Source organism: Oncorhynchus nerka, linkage group LG7 (assembly GCF_034236695.1).
Source record: "Oncorhynchus nerka isolate Pitt River linkage group LG7, Oner_Uvic_2.0, whole genome shotgun sequence".
Taxonomy (NCBI): domain Eukaryota; kingdom Metazoa; phylum Chordata; class Actinopteri; order Salmoniformes; family Salmonidae; genus Oncorhynchus; species Oncorhynchus nerka.
Window position 1 is genome coordinate 81577250 of NC_088402.1, and position 9240 is coordinate 81586489.

General features: G+C 40.1%; 1 pseudogene; it reads right to left on the reverse strand.

Moving 5' to 3' along the window:
* LOC115118144 (zinc finger protein 385A-like) overlaps positions 1-9240 on the reverse strand; it is a 242474-nt pseudogene that overhangs the window by 83752 nt on the left and 149482 nt on the right.

Below are 9240 nucleotides of genomic sequence, written 5' to 3' on the forward strand. Positions count from 1 at the left end.
GGAAGGCAGCTGTTTCTGAGATGCTGGAATCACCATGTGTGGCATCAACAATCAGACCACGGTCAAACTGGCTTAGATTACTCATCTTGCCTGTTCTAATGTTTGGTCGAACAACATCTAAACCTCTCTACTCTATATACTCTATATATTGAGTTGCAGGCAGCCACATGATTCGCTGTTCGAATGTAACTTTCCTTGATGAGCTAAATCAGGTCTGTAGAGCTGGCAATTTTTCTCCACGTGGAGGTGGAAGGTATATGATAGGCGCCCTCACGAACAAGCCACCCTTCTCCAGGCTATGGATGACACATGCAATGACATCACGGCAGACCAGTGTCAGGCCTGGATTCGCCCGAAGATTCTTCCCAAGAGGTTTGGCTAATGAAAACATTCATTGTGATGTGGATGAGAACCTGTGGCCAAATCCACAAGACAGGGTTGATGGAAATATAGAAGCACAGTAATCAACCCTTTGTTTGGCTTTTTACAGTAAGCCAGGTGAGGAACACTGCAGTTGATGTTTTACAGTAAGCCAGGTGAGGAACACTGCAGTTGATGTTTTACAGTAAGCCAGGTGAGGAACATTGCAGTTGATGTTTTACAGTAAGCCAGGTGAGGAACATTGCAGTTGATGTTTTACAGTAAGCCAGGTGAGGAACACTGCAGTTGATGTTTTACAGTAAGCCAGGTGAGGAACACTGCAGTTGATGTTTTACAGTAAGCCAGGTGAGGAACACTGCAGTTGATGTTTTACAGTAAGCCAGGTGAGGAACACTGCAGTTGATGTTTTACAGTAGTTTTTTTTTTTTTGGTAGCTAATTATTTTTGCTTTGATTCAAAGAAACCTATGAGTGATTTAATTGTATTTGATCAATAAATGTCATATTTTGTTCAATGATTCCAGTGTCTATAATATTCTCTCTACTAGTCCTTTTACAGTGATGTATTTACATGTAGTAGCATATTGAAACATGTATCACATATTTTGTACTACAATATTTAATGATTGTATGAACAACTACACAGTGAAACTATCGGTATCTTGTGTGTGGGTGATCTAAATTAATGTTCCTATGGTATTTCTTGATAAATTAGTTATTTGAACCAATGGTTCTGCAAGTGCAAGGTTTCTTTAAAGATATGAATGCACAATGCAATGTTTTGAACATTGGACAGCCTGTGTTACAAGTGATGACCGTTTTGAGTTTTGTGTCTAGAGTTTTGAAAAATGACCACTAGGTTCTGAAATTAGTGCCAAAGTGATTGTAAACTGTAACAACGCTTCCACATGTTCATTAATTGTTTATGGTTCATTGAATAAGCATGGGAAACAGTGTTTAAACACTTTACAATGAAGATCTGTGAAGTTATTTGGATTTTTACAAATTATCCTTGAAAGACAGGGTCCTGAAAAAGGGACGTATCATTTTTTACTGAGTTTACATCCATGGAGTGTGTGTGGTGTGTGTGTTTGTGCATATTCTGTGTTGGTATCTGTTGGGTGTGTGTTTGTATGTGTATGCTGTGTTCGTGTGTTGAGTATATATCATGTGTGTGTGTGTGTGTGTGTGTGTGTGTGTGTGTGTGTGTGTGTGTGCGTGTGCGTGTGTATCTGCGTATTCTGTGTTAGTATCTGTTGGGTGTGTGTTTATGTGTATGCTGTGTTCGTGTGTTGAGTATGTTTCGTGTGTGTGTGTGTGTGTGTGTGCGTGCGTGCGTGCGTGCGTGCGTGCGTGTGCGTGTGTGTACTCGCGATGTTGAATACAGTACTCACAGTGTTGAAGTTGTGAAACAGGCCCATGCTGTGTTGTGGTGGAGCTCTGTCCATGGGGAACTGGAGGAAGGGCTTCATATCCAGGTGTGGCTGGATCATAGTGGGGGTCCGCAGGAACGCAGGCATCGCCCCCGCACGGTTTATACCTCCTACAGAGAGGGAGGGAAATGGTTAAAATACACACACTGAATAGTACAGGCAGTACGCTCTTGTATGTCCTTGAAAGTGTCCTGGGATCCATTCTCCCAAACATGGCGAGAATCTCCATCAACTGCAGCAAAGAAAATAGTGGGCTATAATAACTCACTCACTATCATATAATAAGGTTGCAACACACAGGCACACATTTGTGAATAACAGTCACATGTCACATTAGGGAATGTCCTCTTAAAACCTTTCCAGTGGAAAAAGTGGGGAGAGAAACAAAGTTTCATTTGAAGGGGCTGCCAGTGTCAGGCAGTGGTTATGAAACATCTTCTGTCTACATCATTGTTCTTATCTCTCTCTCTCTGCCACTCTCTCTCTCTCTGCACCTCTCTTAATCTGTCTACCCCCTTCTCTGCCTATCTCTCTCTCTTTCTCTGCCTCTCAGTTCAATTCAATTCAATGGGCTTCATTGGCATATAAACATATGTTAAGATTGGCAAAGCAAGTGAAGTAGATAATATACAAAAGTGAAATAAACAATAAAAATGAACAGTAAATAATACACTCGCAGAAGTTCCAAAAGAATAAAGACATTACAAATGTCATATTATGTATATATACAGTGTTGTAACGATGTACTAATGGTTAAAGTACAAAAGGGAAAATAAATAAGCATAAATATGGGTTGTATTTACAATGGTGTTTGTTCTTCACTGGTTGACCTTTTCTTGTGGCAACAGGTCACAAATCTTGCTGCTGTGATGTCACACTGTGTTTCACCATGTTCCGTGTTTTAGGCACACTTTATGTTATTTTGTGCTGTCAGTTTGAATCCCCGAGCTGACAAGGTACAAATCTGTCGTTCTGCCCCTGAACAGGCAGTTAACCCACTGTTCCTAGGCCGTCATTGAAAATAAGAATTTGTTCTTAACTGACTTGCCTAGTAAAATAAAAGGTAAAATTAAAAAAATTAAAAAATAACATTTTGACCGGAATAAAAAGTGAGACTGTTCACTACACTCTGCTCTCCTGCACTTGACTTCGCCTCCGCTACACACTCGTAACATCACCCATTAGATTTGGGAGTTTATGAAAAACTGGTTTGTTTTCAAATTCTTTGTGGAGCTGTGGAATCTGAGGGAAATATGTATCTCTAATACGGTCATACATTGGGCAGGTTAAGAAGTGCAGCTCAGTTTCCACCTCATTTTGTGGGGAGTGTGCACATAGCCTGTCTTCTCTTGAGAGCCAGGTCTGCCTACGGCAGCCTTTCTCAATAGCAAGGCTATGCTCACTGAGTCTGTACATAGCCAAAGCTTTTCTTAAGTTTGGGTCAGTCACACTGGTCAGGTATTCTGCCAATGTGTACTCTCTCGTTTCTGGCCAAATAGCATTCTAGTTTTCTCTGTTTTTTTGGTTAATTATTTCCGATGTTTCAAGAAATTATCTTTTTGTTTTCTCATGATTTGGTTGGGTCTAATTGTCTTGCTGTCCTGGGGCTCTGTGGGGTCTGTTTGTGTTTGTGAACAGAGCCCCAGGACCAGCATGCTTAGGGGACTCTTCTACAGGTTCATCTCTCTGTAGGTGATGGCTTTGTTATGGAAGGTTTGGGAATCGCTTCCTTTTAGTTGGTTATAGAATTTAACGTCTCTTTTCTGGATTTTGATAATTAGCGGGTATCGGCCTAATTCTGCTCTGCGTGCATTCTTTGGTGTTCTGCATTGTACACAGAGGAAGTTTTTGCAGAATTCTGCATGAGTTCTTGGTTGGTGAGCGGTCCCCAGACCTCACAATCATAAATGGCAATGAGTTCTATAAATGGTTCAAGTAATTTTAGCCAGTTCCTAATTGGTATGTCAAATTTTATGTTCCTTTAGATGGCATAGAATGCCCTTGCCTTGTCTCTCAGATCGTTCACAGCTTTCTGGACGTTACCTGTGGCTCAGATGTTTAGGCCAAGGTATATGTCGTTTCTTGTGTGCTCTATGGCAATGGTGTCTAGATTCAATTTGTATTTGTGGTCCTGGCGACTGGACCTTTTTTGGAACAACATTTCTATTGGTCTCACTGAGATTTACTGTCAGGGCCCAGGTCTGGCAGAATCTGTGCAGAATATCTAGGTGCTGCTGTCCCCCTTGGTTGGGGACAGAAGCACCAGATCATCAGCAAACAGTAGACATTTGACTTCAGATTCTAGTAGGATGAGGCCCGGTGCTGCAGACTGTTCTAGTGCCATTGTCAATTTGTTGATATATATGTTGAAGAGGGTGGGGCTTAACCTGCATCCCTGTCTCACCCCACGGCCCTGTGGGTAGAAATGTGTGTATTTTTGCCTATTTTAACCGCACACTTGTTTGTGTACATGGATTTTATAATGTCGTATGTTTTCCCCCAACACCACTTTCCATCAATTTGTATAGCAATTAGTATGCCAAATTGAGTCAAAGTTTTTTTGGAAGACAACAAAGCATGAGAAAACTTTGCCTTTTTTTTGGTTTGTTTGTTTGTCAATTAGGGTGTGCAGGATGAATACGTGGTCTGTCGTGCGATAATATGGTAAAATACCAATTTGAAATTTGCTAGGTACGTTGTTTTCACTGGGGAAATGTACGAGTCTGCTGTTAATGATAATGCAGAGGATTTTCCCAAGGTTGCTGTTGACGCATATCCCACGGTAGTTATTGTGGTCAAATTTCTCTCAACTTTTGTGGATTGGGGTAGTACTGTATACTACTTTATCACTGACCTCAACCCAGAGTCTCTCAGAGCGTTCACAGTCTGACACCCCTATCAGATCACAGCAAAATCACAGTCTACTTGAACAGAGCAATACTCAATCATGAGGCATCAAAGCCAAAGGAACTGAGTAATATTGAGAAATGCTATAGATGGAAGGAAAGTAGTGTGGAAACCTACCAAAAAAAGTTATCTAACCAGAACAGTGATCAACCACTTCTCCAATTTTTGGGGCTCTATAACAAAGAACAAACAGCAAAAACATATACTTGATCAAATACAAATATTAGAATATTAGAATCAACTTTTAAAGACTTCCAGATCCCACTGGATTCTCCAATTACCTTGTATGAACTACAGGACCAAATACAAACCTTGCAACCCAAAAAGGACTGTGGTGTTTGTTATCCTAAATGAAATGATAAAATATACAGACCACAAATTTCAATTGGCTATACTTAAACTTTTTAACATTATCCTTACAGTGTCTTCGAAAAGCATTCAGACTCCGTTACTTTTTCCCCATTTTGATACATTACAGTTTCTTCTAAATAGTTTTTTCTCCTCATCAATCTACACACACTACCCCATAATGACAAAGCAAGAACAGGTTTTTAAGAAACATTATCCTAATAAAAATATAACATTTACATAAGTATTCAGACCTTATACTCAGTACTTTTTTGAAGCACCTTAGGCAGCGATTACCAGTGATGGAAAAAGTACCCAATTGTAATATTTGAGTAGATGTAAAGATACCTTAATAGAAAATTACTCAAGTAAAAGGGAAAGTCACTCAGTAAAATACTACTTGAGTAAAAGTCTAAAAGTATTTGGTATAAGTGAATATAAGTGATTTTAAATATACTTAAGTATCAAAAAAGTAAAAGTATAAATCATTTAAAATCACTTATATTAAGCAAACCAGACGGCACAATTGTTTTTTATTTTTTCTGATAACCAGCATCCCAGAGTCGCCGCTTCACCTTTGACGTTGAGACTGGTGTTTTGCGGGTACTATTTAAAGAAGCTGCCAGTTGAGGACTTGTGAGGCATCTGTTTCGCAAACTAGATACTCTAATGTACTTGTCCTCATGCTCAGTTGTGCACCGGGGCCTCCCACTCCTCTTTCTATTCTGGTTAGTTTGCGCTGGTTAGTTAGCTTCAAGTTTGCTCTGTTCTGTGAAGGGCGTAGGACACAGCGTTGTGCGAGATATTCAGTTTCTTGGCAATTCCCCGCATGGAATAGCCTTTATTTCTCAGAACAAGAATAGACTGAAGAGTTTCAGAAGAACGTTTTTTGTTTCTGGCAATTTTGAGCCTGTAATCGAACCCACAAATTCTGATGCTCCAGATACTCAACTAGTCCAAGGAAGGCCAGTTTTATTGCTTCTTTAATCAGAACAACAGGTTTCAGCTGTGTTAACATAATTGCAAAAGGGTTTTCTAATGATCAATTAGCATTTTAAAATGATAAACTTGGATTAGCTAACACAACGTGCCATGGAACACAGGAGTGATGGTTGCTGATAATGGGCCTCTGTACGCCTATGTAGATATTCCATTAAAAGAATATGCCGTTTCCAGTTACAATAGTCATTTACAACATTAACGTCTACACTTGTCACACCCTGACCTTAGTTATCTTTGTTTTCTTTAATATTTTGGTTAGGTCAGGGTGTGACAAGGGTGGTTTCGTTTTTGTATTGTCTAGGTGTTTTTGTCCCGTCTAGGGTTGTTGTATATCTATGGGGTTTTAGTATGTCTAGGTATATATAGGTCTATGGTGGCCTGAATTGGTTCCCAATCAGAGACAGCTGTTTATCCTGGTCTCTGATTAGGGATCCTATTTAGGTTGCCATTTTCCATTTTGGTTTTGTGGATTATTGTCTGTGTAGTTGTATGTCAGCACTCGTGTTTATAGTGTCACGGTCGGGTTGTTATTTTGTTAGTTTGTATAAGTGTTCTTCCTGTAAATAAAGACGAATGTATTCTTATCATGCTGCGCCTTGGTCTCATCATTATGACGAACGTGACAACACTGTATTTCCGATCAATTTGGTGTTACTTTAATGGGCAAAACATTTTATTTTCTTTCAAAAACAAGGATATTTCTAAGTGACCCCAAACTTTTGAACAGAAGTGGAACATCTTAGTAAGACCAAAATAATGGTGTTGCCATGACCACAAATACAAATTCCATCTAGACACTGTTGCCCTAGAGCACACAAAAAACGATATATACTTCAGAGCCACAGGTAACTTCCACAAAGCTGTGAATGATCTGAGTGACAAGGCAAGAAGGGCTTTCGATGCCATCTAAAGGAACATCAAATTCGACCTACCAATTAGGATCTGGCAAAAAATACTTGAATCAGTTATTTAAAGAACCCATTGCCCTTTATGGTTGTGAGGTCTGGGGTCCGCTCACCAACCAAGAATTCACAAAATAGGAAAAACACCAAATTGAGACTCTACATGCAGAATTCTGCAAAAATATCCTCAGTGTAAAACACCAAATAATGCATGCAGAGCAGTAATAGGCCGATACAAGCTAGTCATCAAAATACAGAAAAGAGCTGTTAAATTCTACACCCACCTAAAAGGAAGCGATTCCCAAACCTTCCATAACAAAGCCATCACCTACAGAGAGATGAACCTGGAGAAGAGTCCCCTAAGCAAGCTGGCCGTGGGGCTCTGTTCACAAACACAAACAGAGCCCCAGGACAGTAACACAATTTGACCCAACCAAATCATGAGAAAACAAAATGATTACTTGACACATTGGAAAGAATGAACCAAAAAACAGAACTAGAATACCTTTTTGCCCTAAACAGGGAGTATACAGTGGCAGAATACCTGACCACTGTGACTGACCCAAACTTAAGGAAATATTTGACTCTGTACAGACTCAGTGAGCATAGCCTTGCTACTGATAGAGGCAGACCTGGCTCTCAAGAGTGTAATGTAATGTTTACTGTTAAGTTTTTCATTTTTCATTTCACTTTTGTTTATCTATTTGACATGCTTTGGCAATGTAAACATATGTTTCCCATGCCAGTAAAGCCTTTAAATTGAATGTAATTAAGTGAGAGAAAGTGCCAAAGAGAAAGAAAGAGAGAGCGAGAGATTAGTGTAAAAGTGGGAGAGAGTTGGGGCTCATTTGAAAAGGACTGAGACTTTGGGAATGTGCTGTCTCAGCCAAAGCCCAGCTGCTGCTTGCCTCTGCTCTTTGCTCCGTGTCCACCTGGGTGCTCAGTGCATCTGTAAACCCCAGGGCTGAGCTGCTGAGGCCTGCCTCATTGCCTCCCATTAGGCATGCGTGGCTGTTCTCTAACACACACACAGAACACAACAAACACACACCTGCGTGCACACGCACACACACTTAAAATCACTCAAGCACTCACATTCAGACAGTTTTCTCCATGAGTTACTGATGTTAGAGACACAATCAGTCTCTCTCTGGTGGTAGACACTGCTGGTGCTCCCATAATCATCCTCTTCACTGAGTCTCTCAGTGAGCACAACAACAGAGTTGTTTGTAATGAATGCCAGAATGAATGCCCAAACTTAACCTTAAAAATGTTACGTTTATGGACAAGCGTCCAATTCTGAAGTGAGACTGTGAGAGCTTGTTTAGGGAATAGTGTCTATGCTAGGGCTGTTGCCAGTCATGAAGGCAGACAAATTTCACGGCAATTAGGCTTCTCCAAGCTCTGATGCTGGTCAATAGTAGCCTACCAAACTCGCTAACTGCCTGGTACTCAGTACTCTATTGTCCCGCTAATCACTCTGACATCAATGCAAATCGAATCGAATATCAAAAACTTAACGAGAGCCCATGAGCTCATGCTGTGCAACATTTCTATAGGCTATGGAATTGCGTGAGAAAAAAGAGTGATGACCACTAATAAAAAGAAGAGGATTTCATTAGCTTTCTATAAGCTAGGCCTACTATATTTATTTCTCCATTGCTTCATTGCTTCTCTTTACAACAAGGGTATAGTCTACCTGGCTGGCAATTACAATAAACCACGGGGAAAAGCGTCCTCCATTTGCTATCTAAGTGCACAGATGACATGTCTTTTTTCCCGCTGCCCCTGTTTCGATACAAGCACAAGCATTTTGCTACACTCGCATTAACATCTGCTAACCATATATATGTGACAAATACAATTTGATTTGATTTGATAATGGTCCAGTCTACATCAAAACAAATGTCACACATGTATTATTTAGTACATGTAAAGACAAGATTATATCAAGAATAGTCTGATGGGTGACAATATTAGCCCATCACTTGGGAATGATATACTATCACTTGTGAATGATGCCCAGCATAAGAAACAATGCCCTTTTCTTGGGGACTTTTTCAAATCATAGTATCACACCTCATGTAGCCTAGCCCATAGGCCTATATGTTTTAATAAGGTTAGTATCACACCTCATGTAGTCTAGCCCATAGGCCTATATGTTTTAATAAGGTTAGTATCACACCTCATGTAGCCTAGCCCATAGGCCTATATGTTTTAATAAAGTTAGTATCACACCTCATGTAGCCTAGCCCATAGGCCTATATG